The sequence below is a fragment of the Gopherus flavomarginatus genome, chromosome 2, assembly GCF_025201925.1.
Source record: "Gopherus flavomarginatus isolate rGopFla2 chromosome 2, rGopFla2.mat.asm, whole genome shotgun sequence".
NCBI classification, from domain to species: Eukaryota; Metazoa; Chordata; order Testudines; family Testudinidae; genus Gopherus; species Gopherus flavomarginatus.
The window spans coordinates 54,725,553-54,744,202 of NC_066618.1; the positions used below are offsets into that span (position 1 = coordinate 54,725,553).

The following is an 18,650-nucleotide window of genomic DNA, read 5'->3' on the forward strand; positions in this document are numbered from 1 at the left end:
TTGCAGGCTGCCTAGCCAGTTCTACTAAAACCGGAACTAGAACATTAAAACTGGCCAGGATATTGGGGCTGCCGTTCAAAACTGTATTTTTGTTCTGTACCTAGCACACTGGGGTCCTGGCCCAGGCTTGGAGGTCCTAGGCACAACAAGAATACAGATAAATAAATTAATTAATAATAATAAACCTAGGACAGTTCCTGCACAATTAGGATATCTGGCCAATCTAGAAAGCAAAACTAACAGAAATGTGAGCTTCACACCAGGACATCTTTTAGCATATTCTGAGACATCATTCCACAAAATAAACATTTAATTCTGGACTATTTTCCATCACACCAACTGCCTTTTATGTTCAAATACAGGAAGGCAATGACATGGGGTTTACAAGTCTAATACGAGATTTCACAGCGGAGTACACGTCATTCACAATAAACTCAATGTATTTATCAGAGTTCAGATTTAACAAGAACTAATATTTGCTACTTCTACACACACAGAATAGCAAGATGCCTATTAAATAAAGTAAATGCAAGTCAAGCCATCTCTTTGGTTAGTGTTTTTCTCCCTCCCTCCCCCTGTCCTTTCTCCTCTTCTTATATTGCCTCTTATCAGCTTTGACTTCTTGTCATTTTTTCCCTTTTATGGCACTTTCTCACCTATTATTCCCTACTTTAATTCCCAACATACTAAGAGGTCTGTTATGTTTATTTTCCCTCTAGGTGATTTCCCTTTTGATTACATTCAAATTTTTCCATTGTTCTGAAATGAATAGCATGGCTACAATTCAGCAGGGAGACTGCTGCCAAAAACTCTGGGCACTTAGGAAAAACAAAAATAGTGGAAAACTGAGTTGTTATTTCCAGCTCTTAATTCAATAAAGCCTCCTATGTATTAAAAAGGACATTAATAATCACTAAGAAATACCAACAGTAGTAAATAAGCTATTGAGATATACAGAACTGTGTATGAAACAGTGATCGCTTGGAGGAAGAACAGACACAGGGAATGTCTACCATGGCGAAAAGAAAAGTCCTGGAGGCAACAAGTCTCAGAGCCTAGGTCTACAGACTCAGGCTTGTGGGGCTTTGTACTATGGCACTAAAAACAGCTGTGTAGATGTTCCAGCTCCAGCTAGAGCTTGCGCTCTGAAGCCCAACCCACTCCCTGGGCTTCAGAGCCAGAGCTGTTATATCTACGCAGTTAGTTTTATTACTTTAACACTAACCCAAGTCTGTAGACCTGGGCTCTGAAACTTGCTGCTGTGAGGGCTTTTTTTTTCTTTTTTTTTTTTACACCATGTAGACATGAAGAGACTAAAGTTATTTATATTTTGCAGTATACTGGCAAATAATGTGATGCATTTTAAACTTTTATTGGTGTTAGTTTTTCCTCATTGGTTTCTCTTTCACTTAAGATTTGTTGGTTTTATTTTTTGATTGACTTCTGGGGCAAGATCCTAACTCCTGCTCCAGCCCCTTTATACACCATGAAAGGACTGGAGCAGCAGAAAAGCTCCTGCACAGCTGGTAGAGGATTCCTCCAACGCAAGAACTGTGGAAGAGCACCTCACAAGCATAGGTGTAGGCCCAGAGCTAGCTATGTTATGCTGGAGGCCCTCTAGCCCCCATAACAGCCTAGTGTTGGGAGAATAGCCCTGCTCCCCTGCAAGTTCTACTCTGTGCCTCTTAGGGCTTGAAGTGTAATTTCCAATTTGGGCAGATATACCTGCAGTAGCTCTTATCAAGCTAGCATGCTAAAAATAGCAGCGTAAGCATAAGGATGGGTTGCCATCTGAAACCCTAGGTACATTCTCCTGTGGCTAGTCCATCCAACTGCTTGTATCCCTGCAGCTACATTTCCATTGTTAGTGTGCTAGCTCAGGGTTACAGTGGGCATGTCTACCTGAGTTGGAAGTTACATCTCTAGTGCAGACATACCCTCACACTAGCTACTTTGTGCTGCATCTCTATGGATATGTCTGCCTTTACACCACTACAGCAGCACAAGTGCAACATTGCAGCTGTGCTGCTGTATATCACTTCAATGTAGACACTACCTATGCTGACACGAGGGGTTCTCCCTTCAGCATACAAAATCCATCTCCCTGAGAGGTGACAGGTAGGTCAACAGAAGAATTCCTCCATCAACCTAATACTATCTAAACACCAGGGGCTAGGCTGGCATAGTTCTGTATCTCAGAGGTGTAGATTTTTCACACAACTGAGAGACATAGCTATCCCAGTGCAAGTTCCCAGTGCAGACCAGACCTGAAATTCTACATTACATTAAGGATGATAAAGAGAGGCTGATCTACGAACTTAGTTCTTTACCATTTCTTGAAGTTGGCATTTTAGGATTATCTATATGAATAGGTTGCCTTATTTTACCTAAGAAACCAAAGAGATATTGATACAGAGGAACTTTCATACTGGATCAGACCCCAGGTGCTTCAGTGAAAATGCAAGAACCATACAGTAGGCAGATGTGGGATAATCTGCCTCCATCAGGAAGGTGTTATCCTCATCTCTAATAGTTAGAAATTGGTTTAAGGCTGAAACACGAGTTTTTTATCCCTTCCAACACTTTTTTTTCCCCGTTAACTAGCACAGCTCTGGTTAGTCATGTTATCCATATACATTTGCAATTCTTAGCCTCAACAAATCCTGTGCAATGACTTTCATGATCTAATTATGTACTGAGTGAATTTTTTTTCCTTTTATCAATTTTGAATCTGCCATCTCTCTCTTTTATTGAATAACCCATTGTTCTTGTGTTGAGAGATGGAGAAAACAGAAGGTCCCAATCTACCTTCTCTATTTATTCACCTTCTCAAATCCTTTGTTGTTTTGATCTATTTTATCATGACCCCTCTTAAAATTCTCCTTTCTAAAGTAATCCCAGTCTTTCAATCTCTTTTTATGTAAGAATTTTCCTCTGCTCCTCATAATTCTCATTGCTCTTCTCTGAACCTCCTCTCTGTGGTAACCTTTTTTTAAAATGGGTGACTAATACTGCATACAGTTTATACTAGATGAGGCTGCACTATTGAATTATATGCAGGCTTTCACATTTTCTGTATTTTTCTCCCTATTGTTCCTCATGCATCTGAACCTCGATAGCTTTTTTGAACCAGAGCTGCACAGTGAGCAGAGGTCTCCATTGAGCTGTCCATGATTACAGCCAGGTCTCTCTTCTGAGTTGACAAAATTAATGTAGAACCCTGTAAGGGGTATGAGTAGTTCAGTTGCTTTCATTCCAATGTGCATTATTTTACATGCATCTTCTCTGGACTACATAAATGTGTCATCTACAAACATTGGTACCTTGCTGCTCACCCCTCTCCCTTTACAAATAATTAACAAATATATTAAACAACCCAGAACCAGGTATGGAACCTTGAGGCAACCTGCTGTTAACCTTGCCCATGATGAAAACTGGCCCTTTACTCTTACTCTTTGTTTCCTGTCCCTTGGTCAGTCAACAATACTTTATCTCTTACCCTTGATTCCTGTGACAGATCTCAATGGCTTCTAAAGGGACATTCTTAGGGGAGTTTAAGAAATTGGGAATTTTTTTTTAAGTTCTGTAAAACCTAAAAGTCTTACGGTACATTAATATAAAAATATATTTATGAAATTGAAAATAAATAAATACAAACTAGACCCAACTTAAAATGACAAATATATCCTGCAACATTTCCAACTGAAACATTGTGTCATTGTTCTAGTATATGAATAGAATAAATGGAAGGTGAAAACAACTTGAAAGAAAAGTGAAATTCTATTTTCATTTTCCAAGGCTGAATGAAATGCAAAACAACAAAACGATACCATAAATAGTGAAAAAGAAAAAAAGAGTTTTTTAAAAACATGTTTTAAACAAAAAAAATTCTGCCTGGTTTATTAACCTACCCCATTACTGAATTAATAAGTAGGGAGAATAAAAAAAAGAAACACTTTAACCCCAGAAAACCCATATTTTGTCTGTGATGGGAACTGGATCAAAAATACAGTAAAAATAAACAAAACAAAAAAAAATGGAGAAAGCACCTTCTAGATGATGATAAAAAAATGTAAAACAGAATCATCCACATATTGATGACAACAAGCCAAAACCCTTTAATACCATCCCAGTGACCTCATATAAACATTGAAAAGGAGACATGACAACAGAATCTTTCAGAACGAGAGAACATCTGGAGTATGAGAGCCATCACCCAACATTACTGCTGGATTCAGAACGACTCAAACATCATCCTGGGTCTGTAGTTCTGTTACCAATATTTCATGGCCAACTTCATCTAAAGTAGCACACAGATCTTAAAGCAGAAGGATGGGTATATGTAGTTTGTACCATAGCCAGAAGGGGCCAGGAAACATAAGGACTCTAGATAATGTGAGGTCTTCTGTCACAATTTTCACAATAACCCTCCCCCCAAAAAGAGGAAGTTAGAGGCCGGGAAGGGGGGGTGTAATGGCAAAATTATTTGCATTATGTGACAGCTGTTTGAGCAACAATAGACAGACACAAATTACTTGAGTTTTTCCAGAAAGCTCATCCACAAAGCAAAACCTGCCAAAGATCAGCGAGGGAAGATGTTACATTTATTCTCACCCCCCCATAACAGAGCTGCCACCAGTAAAGCAGCCAATCTGCTCTAAATCTCAAACAATTTTATCTTCAGAATAAACAGAGTATGCATCTGAGTATAAAGCAACCATGATTCACCAAGTGGTTGAACCATCTACTGATTGAACCTTCAGCAATACTCTGCTATATGGGAAAAAACGACAAAAACATTCTTTGCCTCAGATTTAAGCCATTATTTATGTCACTTGATCAAATTCAGGGCATTATTTCCACACTCTAGCCTCCCTCCTTTATTTTTCTCCTGACTATTAAGGAGCCTTTAAGTATGCCCCACACATGGAGGGGTGATTTTGGAGCTAATGGATGAGAAGACAGCAAATCAATGTCCTAGCTGACGGTTAACAGCCTATTCCATCTGTCATACAGTGTTCTCCCTCATGGAGCTCTTAAAACCTACTAGGTCCATTAATTTCCAAGAGTGGACAATGAAATGCCATGTCATTCTTGGAGCAAAGGCACATATGGGCTGTGAAGTAAATTAGCATGAAAGGATCTGTATAAATGTAAAATATTTAATTTTGTTCTTAATAAAAATAACAGGAATTGTAAACAAATTCTCTCCTCAGGTTTGAGCTACTGTTTTAGAATGGGGTGTCAGAACACACACATGGCGAAACACTGGGCGGGATCTAGAGCCTAATCTCACCATCAATATCTCCCCAGGAGTGATGACTTGCTGGCTGGCATATATGCTTGTTTATTTAAGGAGGTTAATGAAAGCCCACTTGTTTTTCTTCCCAGAGACAAATGTCACAGTATTCATCATGAGATGGTCATGATTAATTTTTGCTACAGCTGCACTGTTTGTTATCACTCATATTGTATATTGTGCAGAAACTCTTTAGTACCTTGTACTACAATGGGAGGTTATATTCAACAATGCCTCTTTCATTCATTTACAAATTGAGTATTGTCTAGATAAATGCTTTTCACAAGACTTTTCCCATGAGCATGACGTTTAAATTATTTCTGCCAGCAACAAAGAACAACAGCCAAAATATTTTATCGTGGGGAGGGGGAAAGCTGTCCTAATATTACTGTGGGAAGAAGTGGGGAAGAAAAAGAAAATTTCTAAACATACTAAGGAATAGATACAACAAAGAACACGGCCAAAACAACAGCAAGTACAGGGACTATTCATTTGGATTCAATAGGATACATGCACATCCAAACAAAGTGATGGGTAATCTGCCATGCCAGATCTAAAAACACTTAGAAATATTCTGCCCAGATGATTTATTAACTTCCTGATCTCATGCTTTTCTCTGCCAATAGGAATACTTTCTTCCTGTTTTAAACCATGTCATTATAATTCTGATCTTTAATTTAAGACGACAAGAAAACATTATGCTACCATCAGAAAATTAATAGAGCACCTGGCAAAGAAAAACAATGTCTGAAACTTTGATGATAATTATCCAGTTCAAAGGTTAATGCCTCTCTGTACAAATCAGTGTAAAATGAAAGCAGAGGATACTTACTGCATTGACAATATCATGGTATTGAATCTAACTGAAGAAAGCTCTCAAGCTCTCTCTGTCATTCTCTCTCTTTTTTAAGAAAACAGGATGGGAGACAGTAAAGTTTCTAAAGAGATCTCTAGCTACAAGTGAAAACAAAACACAACTTGTGTCTCTGTATATGTAAGGATTTATTTACAAGGGTATATATGTATTTACTATGTAAAGAAGCATGTGTGTACATAGTTGTTATATGCACTTAAGTAAACCTATGTGGAAATAGTATACAAACTGTCTAGGCCCAATATTGTAGCAAGTAACTGAACAAACTTATTACAAACACTGCTACAAAAATGTTACAGAATTTAACAGTTTAACAGAATTCTAAATCAGTTATATAAGGAATATTTATTGTTTGAAACATTTCATGAGCAAAATGGCAAAACTTGTCCAAGACTCAAGTTAAAAAAACCTATGAAACTGATTTTCATCCTGCTAGTGGCTGGTTTGTATATTACTTGTAAAGTAGTACTCCATATATTCAGTGATGAGCTGCCAAAATCTTAACAACTGGTTCCCTATAAATAGTTCTGATTTAAAGGATGTGCCACAGTATGTATTTTTTGTACCAGTAGGGTTACCATGTGTCCATATTTTCCCGGGAGGAATTTTTCCTTCTGGATGGCAATTTAAGAACCAAAAAGCCTGACATCTCTGGGAAAATACAGATGTATGTTAACCCCACCTAAAGTTCTTTTTTAAAAAGATGGGCCTGAACTAGAAATGAGCTCTGTTTCACATGTGTGGGTTCCCGTCACTCCCTGGGGGTGTGCTAGGGTGACCAGATGTCCCAATTTCATAGGGACAGTCCCGATTTTGGGGTCTTTTTCTTATATAGGCTCCTATTACCCCCCACCCCGGTCCCGATTTGTCACACTTGCTGTCTGGTCACCCTAGGGTGTGCACATGTGTGGGTCCCAGCTTCTCCCTGCCCTTCTCATTGAAGCAGGTGTGCAGGGTTACTGCCCTGGGAACTGCAGGGCACCAGTGGATGTGGGGCCGGCTGCAGATAGGGGTGTGGGGCAGAGCTAGCTGGAGGCAGGGGGTGCAGGGCTGGCTGTGGGCAGGGCAGGAGGTGCGGAGCTGACTGGAGACAGGAGGGTGTGGAGTTGGCTGGAGGCAGGGCAGGGGCTGGCTGCAGGCAGGGGCTGGCTGGAGACGGGTGTGTGGGACTGGCTGGCTTCGGGCAGGGTCACAGGGGTGTGTGGCAGGGGTTGGCTGGAGACAGGGCAGGGGGTGTGCAGGGGCTGGCTGCGGGCAGAGAGTGTGGGGATGGCTGCAGGCAGGGCAGGGGGTGCGGCAGGGGATGGCTGCAGGCAGGGTGGCAGGTACTTACGGGGAGAGTGGCTTGGAGCAGCCCAAGCAGCAGGACGCAGCCCAGGCACTACAGAGCAGCCAGGGACCCACCAGGCAGCAGCGGGAGCCCCAAGTCCAGGGGTCAAGGGAGCAGCAGCAACAGGGCCAGGCAGCGGCCCACATGGCTCCTGCAGTGCAGCACCCTCAGTGGCCAGAGGAGGCATTACATTACTTCCTGGCCGGAGCCCATCAAAGCTGCAGGGCCCCCTCGCAAGGAAGCGGGTTAACAACCGGTTCTAAAACTGCTTCAAATTTTACAGCCGGTTCATGTGAACCAGTGCGAACTGGCTCCAGCTCACTACTGCATATATGTTAACACATATTTGTGTCAACATGAACAGTGTAAGAGTGAGTCTACATGTGCAATAGGAAAAGGGTTAAACATTAAAAGCTACATTGAGAGTTTACTCTTGGTCCATAGTAAGAGGAGTGGATGGTTATGCTGCCATTCCCCACCTCTGCCTGTCCATTCCCTGACCCCTGCACAGAAGTGGGAGAAGCTGTCCTGAAGAAGCTATGCACCTAAATGTGCACTGAACACACTGATACTTGTGGCACAGATGGTTGTTCCTCCCCTTCTGGGTTGGAGGGAGGCCACATCACCTCACTGCACTCCTGAGCAGGACTTCTTCTGGAAAGCTGCGACTTCAGAGTCGGGTCAGTTACAGATGACAGTACCATGGAGCTGAAGATGGCATCAGAGGCGGAGTCCACAGTGATCACATAATGTTCTGTAAACATTCTGTAGAAAAATGTGGACTGATGTCCATGTTGCCACTCTACAGATCTCTGAGTTAGGAACATTCTTGAAGAAGGCTACAGACGAGGAGTGTGTATGGATCTTGTAGAGTGTGTATGGCTCAAGTCTGGAGGGGTCACACTGCAAATTTGATAGCACTTTCTGATGCAATTCAAGACCCACTTAGACAGTCTTTGGGTTGATATTGCTGAACCCTTGGATTTTTCTGCAACAGAAAGAAAAAGTCTAGGGGACTTCCTGAAGGCCCTTGTCCTATCAATGTAGAAGACCAGGTCCCTCCTGACATCTAGGGCATGAAGTATAGCCTCCCTGTTGTCTTGGGGAGGCTTGGGTAGATGACTGGAAAGTGAATCAACTGATTCATGTGAAACAGGGAAGTTGCTTTAGGGATGAATTTTGGATGTGGCCTGAGCATAACCTTGTCTGAAAAGAATACTGTGTAAGGGGGATGTACCATCAGAGCTGCTCTCTCTCCTATTCTTCTGGTTGAGGAAGTTGCTATCAAGAAGGCCATTTTCATTGATAGGTATGTTAGTGAACAGGTGGCCATGGGTTCAAAAGGAGGCCTAGTCAGCCCTTTCAGTACCAGGTTTAAGTCCTACATAGGGGTAGGAAGTCAAGGTTGAGGGAAGAGGCTTATTATACCCTTAAGGAACCATTTAGTGGTTGGGTATGACAGCACCTGAGTATCAGGTTGGTGAAAGACTGCTATAGCTGCTAGATGGACCCTAAGAGAGTTTAGGAATATTCCGAACTTTTAAGGGTCAAAGCATAGTTTAGGATGTGTAGAAGAGTTGCTGACATTGGTGAGTTTTGTTGAGATGTGCATCAAGTCTGAAACCTGGACCATTTCTTCACGTAAGTACAATGTGTGGAGGACTTTCTACTGTGTAACTGAACCTCTTGTCCATTCTTTGAGCATGAACTTTATAGGTTGAAACCAAGCAGGAGCCATGCTTTGAGGTAGAGAATTCCCAAGTTGGATGTAGGGTACATCCTTTGTCCTGCGAGAAGAGGTGTGGAATGGCTGAGAGGGAGATCGGTGGCCACATCACGAGCTGTGTCAGGTGAGGGTACCTGCTCTGTCTCAGCCAGGTACAGGCAATCAAGATGATGTGAGCTCCTTCCCTTTTTATTTTTGGCAGGACCGTCAGCAGTAGAGGAAATGGAGGAAAGGTGTAAAGAAGGTCTTTGTACAGGGGAGAAGAAGAGCATCACCAGAGAGTGCTATCCCATCTCTGCCGTTGAGCAGTAGCGTAGACATTTCTTGTTCTGGTAAATGGCAAACAGGTCTGTAGATGGTGTTCCCTACCATGTGAATAAGTCATTGCGCCATGAGGCGGTTTAAATGCGTGCCCCATAATATGAGTGATGCGTCGATGGTAACGAGCGACGACGATGATGTGTGAGAGAAAGGGATCCCTTTGCACACATTGACTCAGTCCTTTCATCAGTTTAAGGAGTTTTTGATCCCGGTGGCCAGTGACAGTGGTTTGTCCAGCCTGTCCCTGTTCAGTCTGTAAACCGAACTGAACCATAGTTGGAGGCATTGCATGTGGGTCTGGCATGTGGTATATTAGCTGTGTTTATTGCCATATGTCCCAAAAGTTGGAGGCAGAGTCTGGCTGGTATCTGTAGACTGCACTGAATGGTGTCTATGAGTGAAACCCGGGATAGGAATCTGTGTTGAGGTAGGAGGGCTTTGGTCTGTAGGGTGTTTGGTCATCCCCTATGAATTCCAGCCATTGCACTGGAGTGAGGGTTAACTTCTGGGTATTGATCTGTAAAGCCAGTTCTGTGAACAAGTGTATTGTAGTGTTGACAGCTTGTTCAGCCTCCTGGAGAGATTGGGCTCTGAGGAGAGTTATTCAGGTATGGGTAAATCATTATTCCCTGAGAGTGTACATGAGCGGCTACTACTGAGAGAACTTTGGAAAATACTCCTGGGGCTCATGAGAGCCTGAAGGGGATGACTCTGTGAACCTGAGAAGTTGCCTGTGAGCTGGTAGGATTGAGATGTGAAAGTATGCGTCCTGAAGGTCAACGGCCAAAAACCAATCTCTCTGTTCCAATGTTGGAATAATCACTGATAAGGTGACCATCTTGAACTTCTGATCCTTGACAAACATGTTAAGAGCTTGGAGGTCCAGTATGGGTTTTCAACCTCCCTTTCTTTCGGTATTAGGAAGTAAGGAGAATAGATCCCTGGCCTCGTAGATGTTGAGGTACTGGTTCTATGGCTCCTAGCTGGGGGAGGTGAGCTATCTGCTACCATAGTAAACTCTCATGAGAAGGGTCCCTGAAGAAGGATGGAGTGTGTTGTGGAGAGGGTATGGAGGTGAAATGGATGGAATACCTGGACTGGACAATCTCTATGACCCATCATTATGTGTTTCCAGGCACTGTGGAATACAGCCAATTGGTATACAACCATGGTCACTTGTGTCAGTCATGGGAAGTGGTCTTGTAGTGCCTCGACCTTCCTGTCAAAAGTGGTTCTTAAATGCAGGGGGTTGGGATGAGATTTGCAAACCAGATAGCTTGTGCTTCAGGAATTTTCTCTTTCTTCCTTTTTGGTTCATAACGATGCTGAAGTTGGTATAGAGCTGAGTACAGCCTATGCTGGGATTAGAGACTAAAACGTCTCGTTTGCCCGAGTGTATAGATTCCCAGCAACCTGAGGGTAGCACTGGAATCCTTTAGGGTATGAAGGGAGGCATCAGCCTTTTCAGCGAAGAGCTTTGCACCCTCAGAAAGGTGTTCCACCATGGACTGCATCTCTTTCAGGAATCCCGACAAGTGGAGCCATGATGCCAGTCACATCACCACCACCATGGAGATGGACCTAGTTGCCATGTTGGCAGTGTTGAGGGTCAATTGTAGCAATATTTTTGCTACTAATTGCCCCTCCTGTATGATGGCCTTAAAGGACTCCCAATGCGCCTCTCACATTTTTTCAATAAAATCAATGTTTGTTGTCATTCGTATCGTCATATTTGGCCGTGCAAGCCTGATAGTTGACAATACAGAACTGAAAGGTGGCTGAGGAATATGCCTTTTCTGCCAAAGAGATCAAGGCGCTTCCAATTCCTATCATAAGGTGTAGCCCTGGACCGGTGATGTTGACTGTGGGAATTGACAGCATCCACCATGATGGAATTGGGTGGCAAGAAGGAAAAAAGGAACTCCAATTCCTTTGTAGAGACATAATATTTTTTGGAACACTGTTTTGGCTGGTTCTAAAATGGCCTAATTACTTGGAAGGGCAATCCTTGAGGATGAAGAAGAGTAGAAGATATCAAGGAGCTGATAGAGGAGATCAAAGACATGCACTAATGGTATGTGGAGGATGTCCGAAACCTTCTTTGCCAGCTTCTGGAAAAGGCGAAAGTCATCTGCCGGGGATGAGGGAGAAGGCATGATGGCTTCAGAGGAAGAGCATATGGTCTTTGGTGTTATATCCTCCTCCGTACCAGATTTCTCCATCTCCTGAGGTGGTTCTAAGGCCTAGGTGCTGTCGCTAAGGGAGTATGCCTAGAGGGCTCTCAGGCAAGGCTTGAAGCCTGTGAGGCAGGCTGTCGGTGTGCTGCCCAAGGATTCCAATACTGCCATAGGGCCTCATGGGGGTGCCCACAGGTGGCCGTACCAAGATGGAGGTGGTGGAGGAGGCATTTGTGGGTATGTTCTTGGACCCTGCTCATAGTGATTCTTATATGGAGCTTGGGAGGAGTACTGACACACAACCTCCTCTGGTTCACTGTCCAAACACTCACTAGATAGCAGAGGGGCATGACTGGCTGGAGGGATATCCCCTGTGCCCAGTAAAGGCTTGGAGCCACTATGTCAGTACTGAGAAGTGGGGGCTGGGGTGCATCCCATATGCCAAGGTCTCTGGTGTGATGGAAATCCGCTAGTACTGAACGTCCCAGCGTTGGTGGTGGTGCTGAGGGGGACAGAGCCCTTGTCTGTACCGGTCTCTCCGGTGCTGGGGGAGCTGCCAACTGGCTGTACCCAGGTGGATTCACATACTGGGAGCATCTTCTTTTGCTTGCTCTTGTCTCTTGGTATTGAAGAGTCAAAGCCCATGCCTATAGGGTCCATGGGTCTGTCGGTGGTACCTGTAGCCAACAGCGGTCATGCATCGGTGCCAGACTGTGGTCTCCATGCCAGCAGTGTGGAGGATACTGAGTGAGATGGTGATCGCTTGCGATTGTCTCTAGGCTCCCTTAGGGGACTTCTCACACTCTTCTTGGAAGTCTTGTGAGAGGAGTCCCTAGTCTGTTTCTTCTACTCATTTTCCTTAGAAGTCGAAGGTTGTGGGGACAACTCACATCCGCTAGGAGACTGAGGTCAGAGACCTGTCTTCCTGAAGATAATCTGGCGAAACTCTCTGTCCTTGTGGGATCTTGGCCAGAGCTGCTAGCAGAGGGTGCACTTTGTTGTATGTGGCCCTCACCGAGGCAGTGAATGCACTGAGAGTGCTTACACATGACTAGGATCGACCTGTTGCAAGTGCAGCATTTCTCGAAGCCTGGGGAGCTGAATGTACCCTGCTAAGGAGAAGGGTCCCTGGTGGGAAAAAAGGTAGGAGAAAAATAGTATATTTTAAGGGTAGAAGAAGAAAGAAAGAACAGAAGAACAACAACTAAACTACAGCTAGGGAAAAACTACGGAACTGTGAAAATCAAACAGAAGAGCAGTAGCATTAACAGACAGCTAATGGCTCCGTCTCTAGCCAGGGGTGGTTGAGAAGGAACTAAGGAGAGTTAGCCCGTGTATGCACTGACTAGCCTTGTGATGCAGAATGAGGAAAGACAGCACATGTGGGCCCAACGGACACTGCTACTGAAGTTATCCAATCAGCAGTGCAGGGATGCAGACACACACAGTGGAGCACCCACAGGGACACTGCTCAAAGAAGAAGCAGAAGTTACACGAATAGTTACAGAGTAGTTACATGGCATAAATACAATGAATTCTAAATCTTAGATAGAATCTCACTCTAAAATTCTTGAATTATTTAAATGTTCAGCACTCTTGTTAAGACAGGTTGATAGAAATTCTCTGGTGATATATTAAAAAAGATGCTTGAAAGGGTGGTGTGGAAAAATCTGTGCTAAAGATCCTAGGGCCCAGTCCTGTGTATTGCTGAGGATCCTCATCTTATGTTGAAGTTAAGAGAGCACTAGATACTCAACATTCATAGGGTTTAAGGCCAGAAGGGACTATTAGATCATCTAGTCTAACCTCCTGTATAGCACAGACCATTAAATTTACAGTTACCCATGCACTGAGACCAATAATTTGCGTTTGGCTAAAGCATATCTTCCATAAAGGCATTTGGTCTTGATTTGTTTGTGCACAAATGTGAACATTCAAAGAACAAAACATTATTTCAGCATTTGAAAAGTCTTAAACAAATAGGATGTTGGGGGGAGAGAAGGTTCAGTGCTAGTGTTTCAGTTATTCAATGCAGAGTGTACATTTCCATCTTAATCCAGACTTGGGTGTGATTTGTCAAGACTTCAGTAATATTGACAGGCTGGTGTCATAACTGCAGCCTCAGTATAATGACGAAGCTGGTACTTAGAACAGAAGTGAACTCCGACTGCATAACGCTATGGGCATCCATGCTTATTAAAAATATATAGGCTATGTCAGACCCTCAAATGCAAGGAAATTCACCATTGCAGATCAGACATAATGCAGAACAACAGAAAAACAGTTGATTGAATCTATGGGTTGATACTACATTATTCAAAAGGTGCCAAATGTTGTGGCATATAAACAAGTCTGGGGGTTTTCTAAGGCAAAATAATTGGTGAACGTGCATGTAAATAGAACTCAGCTGCTTTGGTGGCAAATAATAAATAACACAACATCCTGCACCAGCCCAAAGTAAGCACCTCAACCATACAATCTTTTTTTTATTTTATAAAAAGGTACTCTACAGAAACTGTTGAGCCAGAAGGAACACAGTGGCAGCCATACTAGGTGGCACAGAAGTTGGGGTCTCCCTATAAAATTCAACAAACATTAAGGAATGAAACATTAAAATTAACTAATATCTATAAATACTATAATTAATTTATTAAATAATATCTATGTTTCTCAGGCAATTGAGTGCAGCATACATGGTAACAAATTTATGATGCAACTAATGCATGGAATAAAAGAAATAAAATAGGTGGAACGGTCAAGGTTATTAAACAGCACACATATCTGAACCACACTACTGGAAAAAGAAATTCGTAATATTGGGAAAGAAAATTTGCAATTTGTGAGGCTAGAAGATTCTGGACCTTGGGCACCCCATACAATTATAATTCAACTATGACAATAATGATTGTTGTTCGTGGAAGGACAGGTAATCCTAGAGAACTGGTATGTTAACAGTATAGGTAAAATAAAGTATTGGACCAATAAACAGTATTATCTCAGTGTGAAAATGGCAACACAAGGAGGAGATGAAATAAACACAGTCTGCTCTAAATGAATCTAGCACAGATGGTTCTGAGTGCTCAGCCCAACTGAACCTGACCACAGTAGAGGGAGGTTGGGCACGACTGGTCTTTAAAGAGAGAGTGAAGGAGGCAATACGGTGTGTGTACACAGTATGTGCTCTGGAATATCACAGTTTTTTGGTGGGGACACCTTGCCGGGGAACCTGGATGGGGTTTGTTTGAACTTCACCTCTCTGACTCAGATTGGGACCCATGTCCTATGGCCAAGCACGCAGATGAGGGAGAACATGACAGAGACTGTGACAGACAACAATGAATGGAAAACATTGGTGACCCATCTCTTTGCACCCGTACCATCCTCATCTGTTAACACCACTGATTTGATACAAAGGAAAATAGAGCAATTGGTGTCCATTGCCTAACAAACAGCCAAGCACTAAGCAATTGGGAATGATATTGTTCAGGCAGTGGAAACACCATGGTGGGCTATACCGGACGAGGTGAGCTTGCACCATGCTGGTTTGTACTTTAAGCATAATATCAAGGGCGGTTCAAATGATTACCATCACTGTGGTCTTGGGAATGTGCTTTTGGGTAATAAACTTGAAAAAGAAAGCACAGAAAGACAGGGATATGATGCAAATGAAACAAATGCGAATATAAAAAGAAAGAGGGAAGCAGAGGCATGTAGCTCAGCCCTGGCCCAACATGAGTAATTAACACATGGAGGGAGGTCTCATTTTTTGGAAGACAGAATTAGGGAAGGAAATGATCAGGCTGAAAACAGAATATTTGTGCTAAATAAGGTAAGTAAATAGGTCATTAGGCTACGAAGGCAGAATGTCTGAGGGAGAATACCATGGAACTATTTGCTACGAACTAGACAACAAGGGACACCATAAATTAAGAATGTAGAGATGAGATAAAGAGAAAGTCGAAGCATGAATAGTGCATGCTGCATATGGATTCGTTCCTGCAAACTAACCAGCCAATCAAAAAATGTGTGATGCAATGTATAGTAAATGCAATGCCGTGTAATGTGTATAAAGGGAGCAGGTTTCTGTTTAACTTTGGAGCTGTAATTTACCCTACATCCACCCCCGCTGTGTTTGAGTCTGATCAACTCAGCATAACCCTGCTGTATGCCAAAGAAAAATACTTGAGTGATGAAGGCTGGAGTCAAACTGAGTTCCTAGGAAGCCAAGTGGAAAGAGGTCTTGGAGGGAATCCCAGCACTAAAATAGATAAGGTCCTAAACAGACAAATGCTTAACAGTATTCACTGTAAACTAAAATACTCAGCCAGACTAAAACCCTCCACAATAGTATGTAACATAACCAATCTGGGTCATGTCATGATGTTTCTGACCTCCTGTACGTGACAGGCCGCAACTACCCCCTAGCACCAACACTAAACTCAAAAACCAAAATTACACCAAAATATTACAGCCCTCAGGAGACTAAACTACAGTGGATGCCGCTTAACAGCAATCCCAGTAGCAGCTTAATACACTTAATAGCAACATCTTGCTGCAAAATGATCCCATCCTATTGACTTTAATGTGAATGGGATTCAGATATTGGCAACAGACATTACACTTAGTAACAATTTTTTATTGGAAGAAAGGCCTCGACTGCAAGGAGGTTTGCAGCGCTGCATCCAGGGAAGGAAGCTCTAGGATGTGCCTTTCCTGACTGCAGCTCGAGAAACCTGCCTGTGGCTGGTGCTCAGCATGTTCCAGTTCCTTCTTCCCTGGATGCAGCCCCACAAATCTGCCTGCATCCCAGGACCTGCTCTGCCAGAGTCCCAGTACTGTGGGCTGGGAAGGGAGGTTGGGAAGGGAGACTGTGAGCAGGGCAGCAGCAGGGAGGGGACTGCAGACCAGATACTGGGGCTTTCCATAGGGAACAGGGCACTGGGGGCCCAGAGAGCTGCATATTATCTCTACTTGCATTCTCCGGGCTGCATCCTACCCTGGCACTGGGGGCGTGGGTGGAGCACAACCAGGGGTGAAAGTAAGTTAAAGGATTTACTGGTACGCCGGAGTCCTGAGCAGGGGCGTGGCCTTAACCAGAAGAGGCGGGCCTTTAAATCAAGGTTTAAAGGCCCTGGGGCTCCGGCTGTGGCCATACTGTTTGCTCCTACATACATATCTTTACATTTGACAATATTAAAAACAGCCACAAAACTGTTATGTAATGCTAAGTAGTAGTAATAGGAATGATGGACCATATTATTCTAACTAATATTTGGGAGGGTTCTTGTAACTTGACATGGATATAAGGTAATAAAGAATTGATTTAAAATATTTTTTGAACTTTTGTGTTACCTGTCTCAAAACTCTACATAATTGGAAGGGTGGTATTAAATGCTGCCCTGACGGAATGGTTGAACTAATTAGACTTTTAAATACTGAATGAAGAGTTAAATGACAAAATGAAAATTCAAATGAAATATCCACAGTACAAGTTAATCTAATGGCAGTGGGTGACAAGTTAATTCAGATAGCAGGGTCATTCATATAACAGTGGGAGTCATATTAGTTAATCACTTGCTATACTTGAGGGAAGAAAGTGGGGAGGATCAGATGACAGAAAGCAAAAAATAGAAGAGATCATGGAGGGAAGGGAGAATTAAAATGAAGGGAAACATGTTGGGGGACTTGGGAAGGGAAAGTTCCAATTGGAGAGGGAGGCCTAGGAGGTAGAACAGCATGGAAGGGAATCCAGTGAGAAGAAGGAATGGTCAAAATCTGGGAGGGTGCAGAATCACAGTGAAGATCTCTAAGAGAGAAAGCAATGTAACCTTGAAGGAGGAAAAAATCACAGAAGAAAGAAAGAGGGCAGATTTATAGATTATAACGCCAAAAGGGACAATTGTGATCATCTAGTCTGAACTCCTGTACAACACAGGTCATAGGACTTCCCTGAATTAATTCCTCTTTGAACTAGAGCATAACTTTTAGGAAAACATCCAATCTTGATTTAAGAATTAATAGTGGTCAAGAATCCACCACAATTTTTGATAAGTTGTTCCAATGGTTAATTACTCTCACTGTTAAAAATGTGCACCTTATTTCAAGTCTGAATTTGTCTAGCTTCAACTTCCAGCCATCGGATTTCATTAAACCCTTGTCTGATAGACTGAAGAGGCTATTTTACAATGTTTGTTCCCCATATAAGTGCTTACAAACTGTGATGCCTTCACCTTCTTCTCTGATAAGCTAAATAGATTGAGTTCCTAGAATCTCTCACTATAAGGCATGCTTTCTAATCCTTTAGTTGTTCTCATGACTCTTCTCAGTCTCTCCAATTTATCAACATCCTTCTTGAATTGTGGACATCAGAACAAAAACAGTAATCCAACAGCAGTTGCACCAGTGTCAAATGCAGAGATGGTAACAGAGCCTCCCAACTTCTAGTTGATATTCCCATATTTATACATCCAAAGATTTCATTAGTTCTGTTGGCCACACCATTAAACCCGAAACTCATGTTTAGCTGATTATTCAGCAAAACCTGAACATCTTTTTCAGGGTCACTGCTTCCATCCTCATCTTTCCATCTTCCACCCATCACCGATATGTAGGAGCAAACAATACAGGTCTGTAACTGTGGCCTGTACTGTTTGCTCCTACATACATATCTTTACATTTGACTATATTAAAATGCATCGTTTTTGTGCCCAGAAATATAGAAGAAAGATGCAAAAGGAAGAAAGAGAGAATAAAAACATTTGGAAGTAAAATACACAGTTTTCATAGAAGTATCTTTTCGGAAGCTTAGCCATAGGAAACAAAATCAGTAACAGAAACCAGTTGTGTAAAGAGCAGCAGTACTTCACATATTTGCATTTCAAATACAAAAAAATCTGGAACAGATGTATGTTGACTTTTTTCAG

General features: G+C 42.6%; 1 protein-coding gene across 1 annotated transcript in view; it reads right to left on the reverse strand.

The window, feature by feature from the left end:
• Positions 1–18,650, reverse strand: part of THSD7A (thrombospondin type 1 domain containing 7A) — a 562,828-nt gene that overhangs the window by 200,218 nt on the left and 343,960 nt on the right. The window lies entirely within an intron of this gene.